This window comes from Ictidomys tridecemlineatus, chromosome 16, assembly GCF_052094955.1.
Source record: "Ictidomys tridecemlineatus isolate mIctTri1 chromosome 16, mIctTri1.hap1, whole genome shotgun sequence".
NCBI lineage: Eukaryota > Metazoa > Chordata > Mammalia > Rodentia > Sciuridae > Ictidomys > Ictidomys tridecemlineatus.
The window spans coordinates 10,980,315-10,994,495 of NC_135492.1; the positions used below are offsets into that span (position 1 = coordinate 10,980,315).

General features: G+C 46.4%; 1 protein-coding gene and 1 long non-coding RNA gene across 2 annotated transcripts in view; one reads left to right on the forward strand and one right to left on the reverse strand.

Moving 5' to 3' along the window:
* Positions 1–14,181, reverse strand: part of LOC144371438 (uncharacterized) — a 395,907-nt gene that overhangs the window by 285,882 nt on the left and 95,844 nt on the right. The gene's annotated exons all lie outside the window — the stretch shown is intronic.
* Positions 11,194–14,036, forward strand: LOC144371328 (uncharacterized). Its single transcript, XR_013431415.1, has 2 exons — positions 11,194–11,550; positions 13,650–14,036. It is a non-coding gene; the product is annotated as an uncharacterized LOC144371328 (long non-coding RNA).

Sequence of the window (14,181 nt, forward strand, 5' to 3'; positions counted from 1 at the left end):
AGCAAGTGTGCACACACAAAAAATATTCAGATTCAAAAAACCACAAGGTGTGATTTTGGCATATTCTGGGGAAAAAAGAGAATTGATATTTTATAGTTTATACTTCCATTTGTATTTGATAAATCCCATTTAATTGAAACCTCGTAGAACTGTTTGAGTGGCAATAAGAGGACACTGTCCTCCCTGACCACGCCCCCAGCTTTGCTCTGCCTGGCCCCGCCCACACCCTGGTTGCTTTCTGCAGACTGGGATCTTCAGGCCAGGGTAGTTCTCTGGCTTCCTCTGAAAGGAAGGAAGGTGACTTAGGCACAGGTTGCTTTAGCACTTTGGTTGGCCTCCAGGGGAAACAGGGGCCCTCGGGACCTGCTCTGGGCCCTCTGGACACACTCCAGGCCTTTAAACCTCCTGAGGAAGAGATACCTCTGGAGAGGGGAATCAACCTAGGTGGCCCTGGGGGGCACTTCATTCTAGTGGTTGGAGCAGACAGGCGTTAACTTCTCCTTAATTCCCACACAAATGACAGTAAAGCCAGAAAAAGCACAAAAAGACCAGGAGAAGAAGCACAGAGACAGGAAAAAAATAATAACAACAGTTTGAAAGGGAAAAGAGGAATGGACTGATGATATTTAACTCAGCAGGAGGAAAAGAGAGGACCCCTCTCGCTGGAGTGAGGGGGAGAAGGTTCAGTCATTGCTGCAGAACCTCAGAGAGGCTCAGGAATTGGGGTACTAGATATTTCTGACTGCGAAGGTACACTGCCAGCTGCAAACCGGGAGGTGGCCAGCGATCTGGGAGTGTTGTAACCTCCAGCCCCCTCCGCAGAGCACATCTGTGGTTTGCATTGCCTACTCTCTGAATGTCCACCCTTGAGCACTTCTCCCTCATACTAGAAGTTTCCTCTCTGACCAGTGGAAGCAGAGACTCAGCACTGGACCCAGATGAGGGTGGGGGACATGTAGAGCCCACTCACCTAACAGGAGCTAAATCCTGCCCTGTCAAATGACACTGCAAAGGCCTTTGCATTTTGGAGTGGGAGATCATTCCTAGAATTGCAGAATTTTACTAGTTTCCAGGTTGGAATTCATAGTTTGGCTTCTTTTAAAACTGGTGAGCCAGCTGCTATTCTCACACCCATCTCCATTTTTTTTTCACTGACTGAAAGGGAGAATCCTGTGGAGGGGCTTGCAGAAGGGAGGAACATAACAGGGGGGGACCCAGCAAGGAGGGAGTACCCCATAGGCAGCTACAACCCCCCAGTCTCCTGGGCTGGTGCAGAGATTGTGAGACTGAGAATGGGCAGCGTGTCTTCAAGGTCTTGCTCTGTCCTTAAGGTATTTGCTGTCCCTCCCTGCGGAGGGCTACACTTCCTTACCCTGTTGGCAGTGAACTTGCCACATGGCTTCCTTGACCAATGAACCATGAGTGGAAGTGATGCATGGTGCTTCTGAGGAGTAGCAATCACACAAGGCTTAGCTCTGTTAGGCCACCGCTGTTGGCTCCTTCTTCCTCCTCCACTATGAAACCAGCTTGCCCTGATTGTTATGGCTTGAATCTGGAATGTTCCCCCAAAGTCTCATGTGTTGAAGATTTGGTCCCCAAGCAGCAATGTTCAGGGCTTTTATGAAATGATTGGGTCATCAGAGTTCTGACCCCATCAGTGGATTAATCCATTTAATAGATTAATAGTCTGAATGGAGTATTGGGAGGTAGTAGAAACTGTAGGCAGGTGGGACTCCCCTGAAGGAAGCAGGTCTCGGGGCCATGCCCTTGGAGACTATATCTTGTCCCTGGACCCTTTCTACTGTCTTTCTCTCCTTCCTGGATGCCATGAATTGACAAGATTTCTTCTACCACCTCCTTCCACCATGATGTTCTGCCTCATCTCAGGTCCAAAGCAATGGAGCTGGTCAACCATGGACTGAAACCTCTGAAACTAGGAGCCAAAATAAATCATTTCTCTCTTAAATTGTTTATGTTAGGTATTTTGATACTGATGGACACTGGGTCCTGGATCTTTTGTGTGTGTCCAGGGGTGAGGAGAACTAAACCTCTGTTGAGTTGTGTATCTGTGATTTTTGGGGCTGTTTGTCACTGCAGCATACCAGTAGCAAAAACTCTGAAAGAGCTCCGGTGACAGTGCTGTCAGGATAGGCAGGAGAGGCATTCTCTGTCTCCTGCAGGGATGATCACCTTTCTTGGCTCCCCAAAGACAGCTGTGTGGGCCTGATGATGGCACTCTTGGCCCAAGCAGGACCACCTTCCCGGAGGGTGCCAGCAGTGGTAGCATAAAGAAGTACCTCCTTCTCATGGACTGTGGGCTATTGATGTGTACAAGGAGGCCAGAATGGGAGGACAGGAGGAGAGCATCTCCCTTGGGGAATCCTAACCATGTACCAGAACTTTGCAAGGCCCGGAAGCTCCTGTGTAGGAATGTGGGAGCAATGAATGACCCCGAAAGAATCTGGACACTAACGATGCCAATTATGAGTTTCCCTTTCTCTATTCTTTTTTTTTAACTTTATTTGTTTATTTTTGTGTGTGATGCTGAGGCTCAAACCCAGCGCCTCCCGTGTGCAAGGCAAGTGCTCTACCACTGAGCCACAACCCAGCCCCTCCTCTCTCAACTCTGAATGTACTTCTACATTGGGCTTTTTGATGCTTACCACAGCAGGGGACGTGGGAGGACACTGAGAAACATGGACAATGACCTCAGAATGTCTGTCCCAAGCCCCAGGAGCCAGAGGGTTGATAAACATGTACTCGTTGAGTGCCAGTGTGATGCTCCAAATTGTATGAGTGTTGTGAAAGATACAAGATACATAAAATAAGGTGCTGCCCTCAGAGTGCAATCATAAGAGGGCTCTAGGGGACAACGTGCAGATCCAGGGAAGGAACATGTTACGAAAGGCAGAGGGTTTGAAAGGACCAGACTTCTGCCCTGCACAGGCTCACACCAGCGATCCAGGTGTCCCTGGGGCTGACACAGGTGCCAGGTCTGACCTCCTCCTGGTGGAGAGGTGGGGCTGCAAAGAGTTTATCCCTTTTGCAAAGTCACAGCAAATTACAGATGTCAGAGACTGGGGCTGGGGGTGGGGCTGAATGGCAGAGCGCTTGCCTAGCATATAAGAGGCACTGGGTTTAATCCTCAGCACAACATAAAGAGAAACAAATAAAATAAAGTTATTGTGTCCATCTACAACTACAAAAAAAATTAAAATTAAGAAGAAAAGATGGCAGAGCCTATGTCAGATTTCCAGGAACCAACACTTTTTTCTCCATAAGAGCAAACAGAATAGCTGAAATTAATAGGATGGAGAATGTCAAATATAAGTGCCACCCAGGGACCAAGTTTTGAACACACAGGACTTTTGGGGACACTCAAGAGGAAACTGAAAAGGTGTCCGATATAATTAATCCTGGACTGAGGAGGAGAGAGTGGCTCATTACATATTCACTGCTGGCCGTCTTGGGACAGAACTGTAACCCACTGGCCCCTGGGACAGCAGCTGCTGTGACGCTTCTTTGACGTGGCAGTGGATTCTGTACTCACCCTTCCCTGCGCTCTCTCTGGGCCACTGTGAAACCAGGTGTCCAGTGTGTGGGTGTCCCCAGGGCCTCTCCTGGGCCTCTCCAGGTTTCTGGCCTGCTTGATCCTCTGGCACTCAGGAGCCTTCAGAAGGACTGACTTCCACAGGGTCAGAAATACACTCGTGCAGTGAGTTCAGATCCCCCGACATTTGGTTTGGGGAAGGGACAGACCATCTGCTTTTATCTATGACTTACATGGGTGCTCCAGGCCATTTCTGGGGTGGAGGGAGTATTAACCTTGCCAAGTGGAGGTAAAGTCCAGCTATTTCCCATTTAAAACCTTTAAAAGTAACTGTTCATTCCAGAACCTCCCCTCCCTGTCTTCCCACTTGGGCTGCCCTCTTTCTTGGTGTTGATGATGCTCCCTGCCAAGGTCCCATCCCTGTTTTGGCTGGATCTGGCTTCTAGTTGATCCCACAGCCCAGGCCCACAGAGCCCACTCAGGGCTGGGGCCCACTTCTGCTCTTGCCCTCCCTAGGTCCTGGGGCTTCTGTGTTTCATCTAGGTAAGGAGGCCATCCCCTCATGCCTGGCTTCGTGGACCAGACGTGAGACCCCACGAGGGGCCCTGCAACTTGACTGTGCACACATGGGTTACATATACATGACCCAGATCCATCCTTCATCCAAGGAAATTCAATTTTAAATCTGCTTCAGGTCTCTTCTAGCCAAGAAGTCTTTTCTTCTGCTTGTCAAATCAAAGAAGTGTCTCTGGAGCCTATTTTGTCTGTCAAAGAACCTTCTTTCTCTTTCCTCTTTCCAATTCTCTCTGTGAAGTATAACTGAAGGAGAATTCTCTTTGCAGTGTCTAATCAAATGCAGAAACATAAGAGATATCTCAAACCCACAAGACAGCAAGTTTGTTCCTGCAAGCTAAGTAACATGGAGAGACTAGAGTGGGCCCTTCGTGTCTGTGGGTTCTACATCCTGAGATTCAACCAACTGCAGAATACAGTAGGGGGAGGAATTGCATCTCTACCAAATATGTGCAAAGATTTGTTTCTTTATTCCCTACAGAATATAGTATAATGACTAATTATAGTATAATGACTAATGGAAATAGTCATTATACTATAATTACATTATACTATATTTACATTGTAGTAGGTTTATAAGCAAAATAGGGATGATTTAATTATGTAGAACAACGTGTACAGGTTATATGAAAATACCATGCCACTTTTTTTTTGTACATGGATTGAACTCAGGGGCACTGGACCACTGAGCCACATCACAGCCCTATTTTGTATTTTATTTAGAGACAGGGTCTCACTGAGTTGCTTAGTGCCTTGCTAAATTGCTGAGGCTGGCTTTGAACTCGAGTTCCTCCTGCCTCTGCCTCCTGATCTTCTGGGATTACAGGTGTACCATGCCATTTTATGTCAGGGACTTGCACATTGAGGCTTTTAGTGTCCAAGGGGGTCCTGGGACAATCTCCCAAGGATACCGAGGACAGGTGTCGTGTAAATGAAGAGACAGACAGGAAGCAGATGAGCTAAACAGCCATGCATGATAAGCAGAGGGACTGGAGGAAGAACTAAATGAATGGGGAATGACCAACAGCAGAATTACGGCCGACAAGTTTTGGCAGTGGGGACTCTGGCAGGGTGTGTGCTTGGGGCAAATGAGCCTTCAGTCCCCCATCTCTGAGAGTATACCAGGTGGGAGGAAGAGGGCCCTAGCCACCAGCTCAGAGCCTCGGTGACACCTGGGTGAGTTTCTGTGGCCCTGACGTCCTCACCCGCCTGCTTCCCAGCTGGACTGGCCCCAGGGAGGACCCTGTCCTCCCACCACCACAGCCTCCTGTGGCTCTGAAGGTGCAGCTGCAGCAGCCTGGCACCCAGGCTGATGCTGGAAGTGGGAAGGCAAGCCCACCCAGGAGAGACGGGGAGGAGGCAGCAGTGAGTGGCTGGCCCACCTCCCCACCCACAGCTGGCTCCAAGCAGCAGCGGTTCATGTGGCTTTTCCCGAGGTGTCTCCCGTGACCATACAGCCCTGGCATCCTGAGAAGACGTGGTCATGGAAAAAAGTCTCCCCTGTATTCACTGACCTTCCCTTGTTCACACCCCCCACTCTGACTTCCCTGGGATACACCACCAAAATCAATGTCAACACACATGCTTTCCTGCAGGCCATTTCTTAGGGCACTGCTGGCCTGGCCCCTTCAGGGCATGCCTCGGCAGAGCCATGAGGGCCGAATACTGTCAGTTATGACCTCAGTGATTTTCTGGGACTGGTGCTAGAGAGTCACCTGGGTCTCTGTGGTAGTCTCTGCCAAGCTACCACATGCTGGGTGGCTTAGAACAACATAAATTCTCTCTCTCTCAGTACCAAGGCCAGATGTCTGGTGTCCAGCTGCATTCCCAGGAAGGCTCTGGGGAGGTGCCTGCCTCTCTTCTTCTAGCTCCTGGCAGCTTCTGGCAGCTCCTGGCGTCCCTTGGATTGTGGCCACATCACTCCAGTCTCTGCCTCCGAATTCACCTTATCTGAGCCTCTGCCTCATTCCTTATCAAGACACATATGGTGGCACTTAAGGGGCACTCAGAGAGTCCAGAATCTCCTCACCTCAAGATCTCACTTAATCACCTCGACAACTTCTGTTTTCCAAATAAGTCTGCCTCCTCAGTCTCCAGGGATCAGGGTGGGTCATATTTTTGAGAAGCCTTTTTTCCACCTACTAGACTCTCCCTGCTCTCCTGGCTGAAGTGTACTGCAAGGAAGGAGGAAAAAAAATCCAGTGAAACTCTGACTTCACCACCCAACAATTCTGTGGAGGGAGAAGCTTTAGCAGGGAGAAGCCTAATGTTTCCACTCCTGATGACTTCTGGGACCCAGGAGGGACCTGACAGTCAATTTTCATGTCAACATGTGCTATTTCTTCCCTGAGAGAAACAGAATGGAACAGTCCAGTGTTGCTGGGTGGAATAGCGGGCTCGTGCAAGACCAGAACGGGCTGTGAGCTCCAGGCACCTGAAGCTGTGACTCGCACACCCAGCCTCTCCTGCCTCCCCTGGCTCATCTCGGCTCCTTTGGGTCCAGCAGTCCCAGCCTTGCCAGAGCTGGGGAGAAACTGACAGAGCTCCATTTGCAATCCACCTGTGGCAGGCTCATCACAGAAAACTAGCTCCTCACGGCAGCGGGCGGAGGAAAGCTCTGCTCAGAGACTGAAACACATGTGAGTGGATAGTAGGTTGTTTGCTTTTTCAGCAGGGGGTCATGTGTAAGAGGGTTTTGCACCATGTTCTCTCAACTTTTAATGTTAATAAAACCAAGAATAATCATACGCTTGTCCCCAGGTGTACAAGTCTATGACTATGAAGTGTGACTTCAGGGGAGAAGGGACGGTCGTAATCCCCCATACTCCTCCCCTGTTGACCCTGAAAAGCCAACTAAGTTAAAACCTCAAATTCTACAAATCCTCCCTTTGAATTTGCCCATGGTTGAAATGTTAATATTGCTGGATAGAGTCGCACTGTAAGCATGGCTCTGTTTGTACTCTTCTCCCAGTGATTTCCAAGAATGAGGTGAGTGTGACCTGAGACACTGCCGCAGATGGGACAAGGAGATGCTGCTGAGGGTGGAGAGGAATAACAAGCCACAGTTGAGTCTCATACCTGGAGAGGGTCTATATGATTCTATCTTCACAGGAAAACCAACGTGTTATAAGTGAAACCCATAAGCATGTGCATCCGTGTGAAAGTAAGTTCCCCAAAGAACTGTGGGTGATAGCTTCTACTTCCCCATCATGAGAAACCAGCAGCTGGAGAACTGGCTAGCTCCAAAACAACACTATCTCAAACAGGACTATCTCTGCAGCTGAAGAGGGCTCTGGGGATGCTGTGAAATAGACACAGATGGACAGAGGAAAGCTGAGCCTCAAAGGGCAGGGGTGGCCAGGGGAGGAAGGGAGTCACCAGTAACTCCAGAAGTAGAGCAGGAATCACCCAAGATGGCAGAGGCTGGATGAGAAGGAAGAGGCTGAGGGGCAGGGAGATGGGGTGTGAGTCACTGAGAGCAGGGAGAGTTGTCCTGAGACCTGGTCCCTTGCGAACCTGAATCTGAGACTCTTACTTGGGGGATTCTGAGGTGATCTTTCATAGAGGAGAGGGAGTTCCTCTAGCTACTGGCGAAAACAGAGGTAGAGCCTCTTTGGAATCATAGTTTGTCTAAGTTGGTCCTGCCAGAATCCTACAAATAAAACATACTGTACTGATAACTTCACAAAGAAAAATTGACAAATAAATGGAAAGGCAAGTCATTGCTAATTAGAGCTAAGAGAAACAAGAGTCAACAGCCTTAGATCCCCAAGGATTACAGGTGTTTCTATATTTGCTACAACATGCAGAAGAGGTAAGTACAAAATGCTTAGAGAAGAGAGAATACACTCATAAAGACGGGTAGGCAACAAGAAACTGTCAGGCATGAATAGATTGAATCAGGAGGGAAAAAATGGAACTTCTAAAACTTATTACTTTAAATATCAAATTTTTAAAAAGCTCAATGGATCAGATAAACAGTAGATTGCAATCAAAGAGAGAATTAATGAACTGGATGATAAATCTGAAGAAGTTATCCAGAATGCAGCAGAGAAATAAAGAGATGAAAATATGACAAAGTACAAAGGATACAAAAACTAGAATGAGAAGGTCTAGTAGAGAGGTTGGCCTAACGTCCCTGGGTTATTCCTACTTGGCCACTTGATTCTTTAAATAGTTTTATTAGAATACAACCACACTTGTTTGTTTATAAATTGCCTCTGGCTTCTTTCACACTATAACTGAGTTGATTTGAATCCGTAGAGACTGTGTATCCTTCAAATTCAATAAAATATTTACTCTCTGGCCTTTTACAGAAAAAGTTTAGTCCTGCCTTGATATATGTCTGGGAACCCAACAGGGATGAATGGAGAAGGGAAAAAAATAGAGGCAATATTTTTAAAGAGAATGACTGAGTTTTCTAGAACTAATTGAAAATACAAAGCCAATGATCCAGATAGGACAACATATTCCCAGCAGGATAGACGCAGGGTTATGTCTGCTTTAGTGCATTGAATTGTATTTCTCTAACCCACACCCAGTACCTGTGAATGTGAACTTACATGGAAATCGAGTCTTTGTAGATGTAATTAAGCTAAGTTTTTTGTTTTACTTTGTTTTGTTGTTTTTGAGGGCCTTTTTGTTTTGCTGTGTGTGTTTGTTTTGTGGTGCTGGGGACTGAACTCAGGGGAATGCACACTAAGCACTGAGCTGCATCCTCAGCCCTCAAGTTAAGGATTTTGAGATGAGATCCTCCTGGAATTAGGTGGGTCCTAAATTCAATGACTGGTGTCTTTCTAAGGAAAAAATTAAAAAGTGTGGGTGGAAGGAGATAAAGAGGGAGTGGGAAGGAGGCCAGTGATACACAGATTTTGTCTCTTGTCTAGAGACAAGAGCTATCCAAGCCAGCAGAGTCCTGGAGTCACCAAAGTTGTAAGAGGCAAGGAGGGATTCTCCCCTAGAGTCTTTGGAGGGGATAACTTCATTTGAACTGTGAGAGAATAAACTTCTGTGTTTTAAGCCACTCCATTTGGGGTGATTTGTTATGGCAGTGATGAGGAACTCAGATTGTGTTGTTTAGTGTGGTAGAGTGAAAACGATTCCAAGGTCTTCTTTGTTCCCACATCAGAGATACCAAGTTCCTCAGCTCTTGAATCTGGCCTGGCCTGCGAGTGTTTAACCACAGAATGTTCAGAAGTGACGCTCCCCCAGCTCCAGGCCTAGGAAGCCCCAGCAGCTTCTGCTTTCACACTTCTGGGAACTCTGAGCTGCCACAAGTTCAGTGACCCTGCTGAAGAGTACATATGGAGGAGCCCCAGGGGAAGAAGAGACTGTGGGTCGTGAGGAGAGAAAGGGCAGCCATCAGCTTCCAAACCTTCTGGACACCCCTGGCACCCAATGCTTTAGAGCTTCCCTTTGGTTCTGTTTCACTTCTGCCTCATTCCAGAGCCTGGCTCTCAGGACTAGATCCCCTAGTGCCTTCTGGACCCCAGGGCACTTCTTTAGAGGCAGCTCAGCCTCCACCAGGGGTCCTGTCATATGTGGGTGAGCCTCTTGGTAGTTCCAGCCCCAAGATCACTGCAGCTTTAGGTAGCTCACAGAGTCACCGGGCGTTGGCAAGCCTGAGAAAGAAGAGGCCTTACAGTTATAGGTACCGTGGGCTTAACAGGTGGAGATGATTGTTCTTGCTCCTGCTTTCAGGAGATGAGCTGATAATAATGCATTCCTCAGGCAAGTGCAGGTAGAGCTTCCAGACAGGAGCCAAGTCTCAGTCTCACTGCAACAGGACTTATTTTGTTAACATGCACAGGAACGTTTTATTGCAATCATCATTATCATTAATATCTTTTTTACACCAAAATAAACAAAAACTGAACAAATAAAACAAAATGTTCAATTAATCTTGTATCAAAACAAACTCCTGGTTAAATATGTGCCTTGGGGCCAGAAAATTAACCACTAGGTGGAACTCTAGAGGCAAAGTGGGATGGAAACCATGCATATTCCAATCAGAAAGAAAAAGTAAAGGAAAGAAGAGACAGAGGAAGGGAAGGGGCTCGGAAAGGGGAATGAGTTCACTGTCCTGAGACAAATGAGAGTTACCAAAATAAAGGAAATTTTTTGCACTTTCCGAGAGCTAACTAACTGCCTAACAAAACCTGCACCCCAGGCGTTGGCAATGCTGCTGCCCGGAGATTTGCCGGATCCTTTGTGAATATGACAGTCATATTGGCTGTTTCTCAACCAAACACAGTTTAACTGTAAACTCACCAGCCTTGGTAATTTTGTGGACTTATTTTTCATTTAAATACCTACTTTTTCAATTAAATACCAAATTTTCTTCTTCTTCTTCTTCTTCTTCTTCTTCTTCTTCTTCTTCTTCTTCTTCTTCTTCTTCTTCTTCTTCTTCTTCTTCTTTTTCTTCTTCTCCTCCTCCTCCTCCTCCTCCTCCTTCTCCTCCTCCTCCTCCTTCTCCTTCTCCTTCTCCTTCTTTTTTTTTTCCCCAGGATTAAACTCAGGGACACACTACCACTGAGCCACATCTCCAGCTCTCTTTTGTATTTTTTAGAGACAGGGTCTCACTGAGTTGCTTAGTGCCTCACCATTGCTGGGGCCAGCTTTGAACTCTCAATCCTCCTGCCTCAGTCTCCTGAGCCACTGGGATTACAGGCGTGGGCCACTGTACCCAGTTTATTTTATTATTATTATTATTATTTAATGTAGTGTTGGAGATTGAACCCAGAGCCTCACACATACTAGGCAAGTGCTCTATCACTAAGCCACATCCCAGCGTCTGTTGTAATTTTTAAAATATTTTTTAGTTATACACAGATACAATATCTTTATTTTGTTTATTTTTTTGTGGTGCTGAGGCTCTGTCACTGAACCACAACCCCAGCCCCTCTGTTGAACTTTTATTTCATGATTTACTCCTTCTGAATCTGAAATTTTTGCAGAGGGGTGTGTGTGTGTGTGTGTGTGTGTGTGTGTGTGTGTGGTTTCGTTTTGCAGTACTGGGGATTGAACCCAGGGTTTCATGCCTGCTGGGCAAGTACTCTACAAATAAACTACCTCCCCAGACCTTTGCAGATCATTTTAAAGCAATCTTTTTATTTTCCTTTTTTCCCCTATATGATTTTGCCTCCAATTCTTTCATTTCCAGAGGCCCTGAACTCAGGGAGAGAACCACAATGAGAGCCAGGAGTAAGACCCTGTGTGCAAGAGAGAAGCAGCTGAACATTCACTGCTGAATAGCCCCACTCAGCTCCCAGCCCTGGAAGTAAGATGTCTTTTCTCCAATCAAGAAACTGGAGGAACTAGAGAAACTAAAAGCCCCCAGTAAGAAGACTTACAGAGAATAAGAGCTGAGGCCCCAATAAGGAAATCCCAACCACTTTCCAGTGGCCCTGCAGAGAAGCTCAGCCACGGTAGGTCCCACCAAACACCATGGGCTTCTGGCCAGCTCCTTCCCATCTGTGCCCAAGATCTCCCCTTTTCCATTTGTTTGTTCTGGTTTCTGTTTGTTCTGTTAACCCTTATTTAGATACCACCCTCCAACGTCTTGTGATGGACATTTTTTCTGGCATTCTAATGTAGGTGGTCTCTAATGTGAGGTAGGAAATAAAAAACAGGAAAGAAAGGCAAATGTCAGCAGAAGAAATCTTCAACAACGACAACAAGAATCCCCAGGAGAATACCCGTGCAGAAACGACGACGGAACGTGGAGGCAAAGACAGCGCAACGAGCAAGGCACATTCCTGGAATACAAAGATGCATGAGCTGGAATGAACACTTTGATAGTCTGGTTTGAAAACAGTTGGAAAATCACCCCCCCGGGGAAATAGGAGACAATGATGGAGAAAAACGAGAGGAGAGAGATGAGAAAATCAGTCAACACAGAAGCCAATATCCAACAAAAGGGGTTCTCGGAGACCATGTGGAGAGGAAGGAGCTACCAAAGAAAGAAGACCCACAAATGTCACCACCGAGAGGCACGATCCCCCAGAATGAACAGGCAGGGAGCACCCGGCACAGTGAACAGGGGGAAAGGGCACCCACACACAGTTAAAAAAATCAAAATATTTCAAAGAAGAAAAAAATAGTTCAGATTTTTAAGATTTAGAGTGATATCAACTGGGTAGGACCATTGGGTGCTGGAGTTATAATGCAATGGCTGCAATTCTGGCTCCCTCAGAATTCTATAGCTAATCTGGCAGTTCAGGAATAAGGGGGACAGATAGGCCAAATCTCAAACTCCAGTCCTCACAGGCATCCTTCCTCAGGAAGTTCATTGGAGATGGGCTTCACCAAATGAGAAGTGGACCAGGTAAGACAATGGGAGAGAAAGAGAGAGAGAGAGAGAATGAACACATAAACACACAAGCTGGGTTTAGGAAAGGCATTTTATATCATCTCAAAGCCCCACAGAAATACTTACTAACCACAAAGGGAATTGGAGTAAATTGTCATAGGAAGTCTGAGAGAGCCCACCTTCATCAAGGGATGAAATTCAACATCAACAGGGACGGGGCAAATGGAAGCCCTGTGCCATTTGATAGGATGCAATGAGCGCGAGGTGTCCCCTGGAACTAATCCCAAGGGACATCAGACAGGAGGGCTGAGGAGCCACGTCAGAATAAAGAAACTAACAAGACCGAACAACTAAATGCCGTGCACGTTCCTGGGTTGGATCCTGGGTTAGGTTACAAAGAACATTAGAGGGAAAATGAATGGAATTTGAATACAAACTCTTGATTAGATAGTAGTGTTTCAATAGCAGATTTCCTAATTTTAATAATTTCATAGAGGTTATGTAAGGAGTATTCTTGTTCTTACTGAAGTATTTGGGGCTCAAGGGGCATGATGTCTCCAACTTATTTTCAAATGAATGAGAGAGAGAAAGTAATCAAATGGGAGGAAATGTAAACGCTTTGTGAATCTAGGTGAACGGGTGTGGCTCCTCGTACTATTCTCGCCACACTTCTGCAAGCTGGAAATTATAGGAAAAGCTGCAAAATGTTTCTTCTATTCCATTAAGAGTTCACGTCCTCACAGTTTGCCCTTGATGGTTTTACTAAAAGCATAAATGAACTAGCTGGGCACAGTGGCACACTGCTATAATCCCAGTGGCTTGAGACTAAGACAGGAAGTTTGCAAGTTCAAAGTCAGCCTCAGCAACTTAGTGAGGCTCTAAGCAACTAACCTAACCCTAACCCTAAGCCTAACCCTAACTAATGAAATATAAGAAAGGCTGGGGATGTGGCTCAGTGGTTAAGTGCCTGTGAGTTCAATCTTTGGTACCAAAATAATAATAATAATAATAATAATAGAACTAACAGAGCTTAAGTAAGAGCAGCTATGCAGAGATAGGTTGGACATGAATTAATTTCCCTTTGTCTCACTTTCCTCAGCTATGAAATGGACTAAAAATAGTATTTACAACCCAGATTTTGAGGCCCACATAAGAAAAATGCAGTGTTCACACTTTCTTATTCAAAAGCTCACTTGTCCTGTTTCACTATCTCAGAAGTATCCACGCTCCAGTGGCCATTTATACAGAGAAGAAAGGCAAGCTGAGAGGCACATCCCTCTTTCTAAACACAAGAATAATCTAAGAGGCACACCCCTCAACAACTGGGTGTCCAAAACCAACACACCTGAGACAGTCGCCACAGGTCTGGAGACACAAGCCTGGAATCAAGGACATGCCGTGTATGACTCCTGTCCCCATCCATGAAGAAACAGCAGAGCGAACCTTACCCTAAGAATAACCGTGAAAGCTGGGAAAATACCAACAATGGCCTCCTTGTGAGTTGAATAGTGTCCCCAGAGACTCCTTTCTTCCCAGAGCCTCAGAAAGTGATCTAATTTGTGTATTTAATAAATAAACAATTTGAGATGATATCATCCTAAATTCTGAGTGTTCTCTAAATACACCGGTTGGTTGTCACATCATGTGACAATGGAGGCAGAGGCTTGAGGGGTGCAGCCACAGGTCAAAAAATGCCTGGGGTCACCCAGAAGCCAGGTTGGAAGAAGCAAAGAGAGAGTCTTCCCTG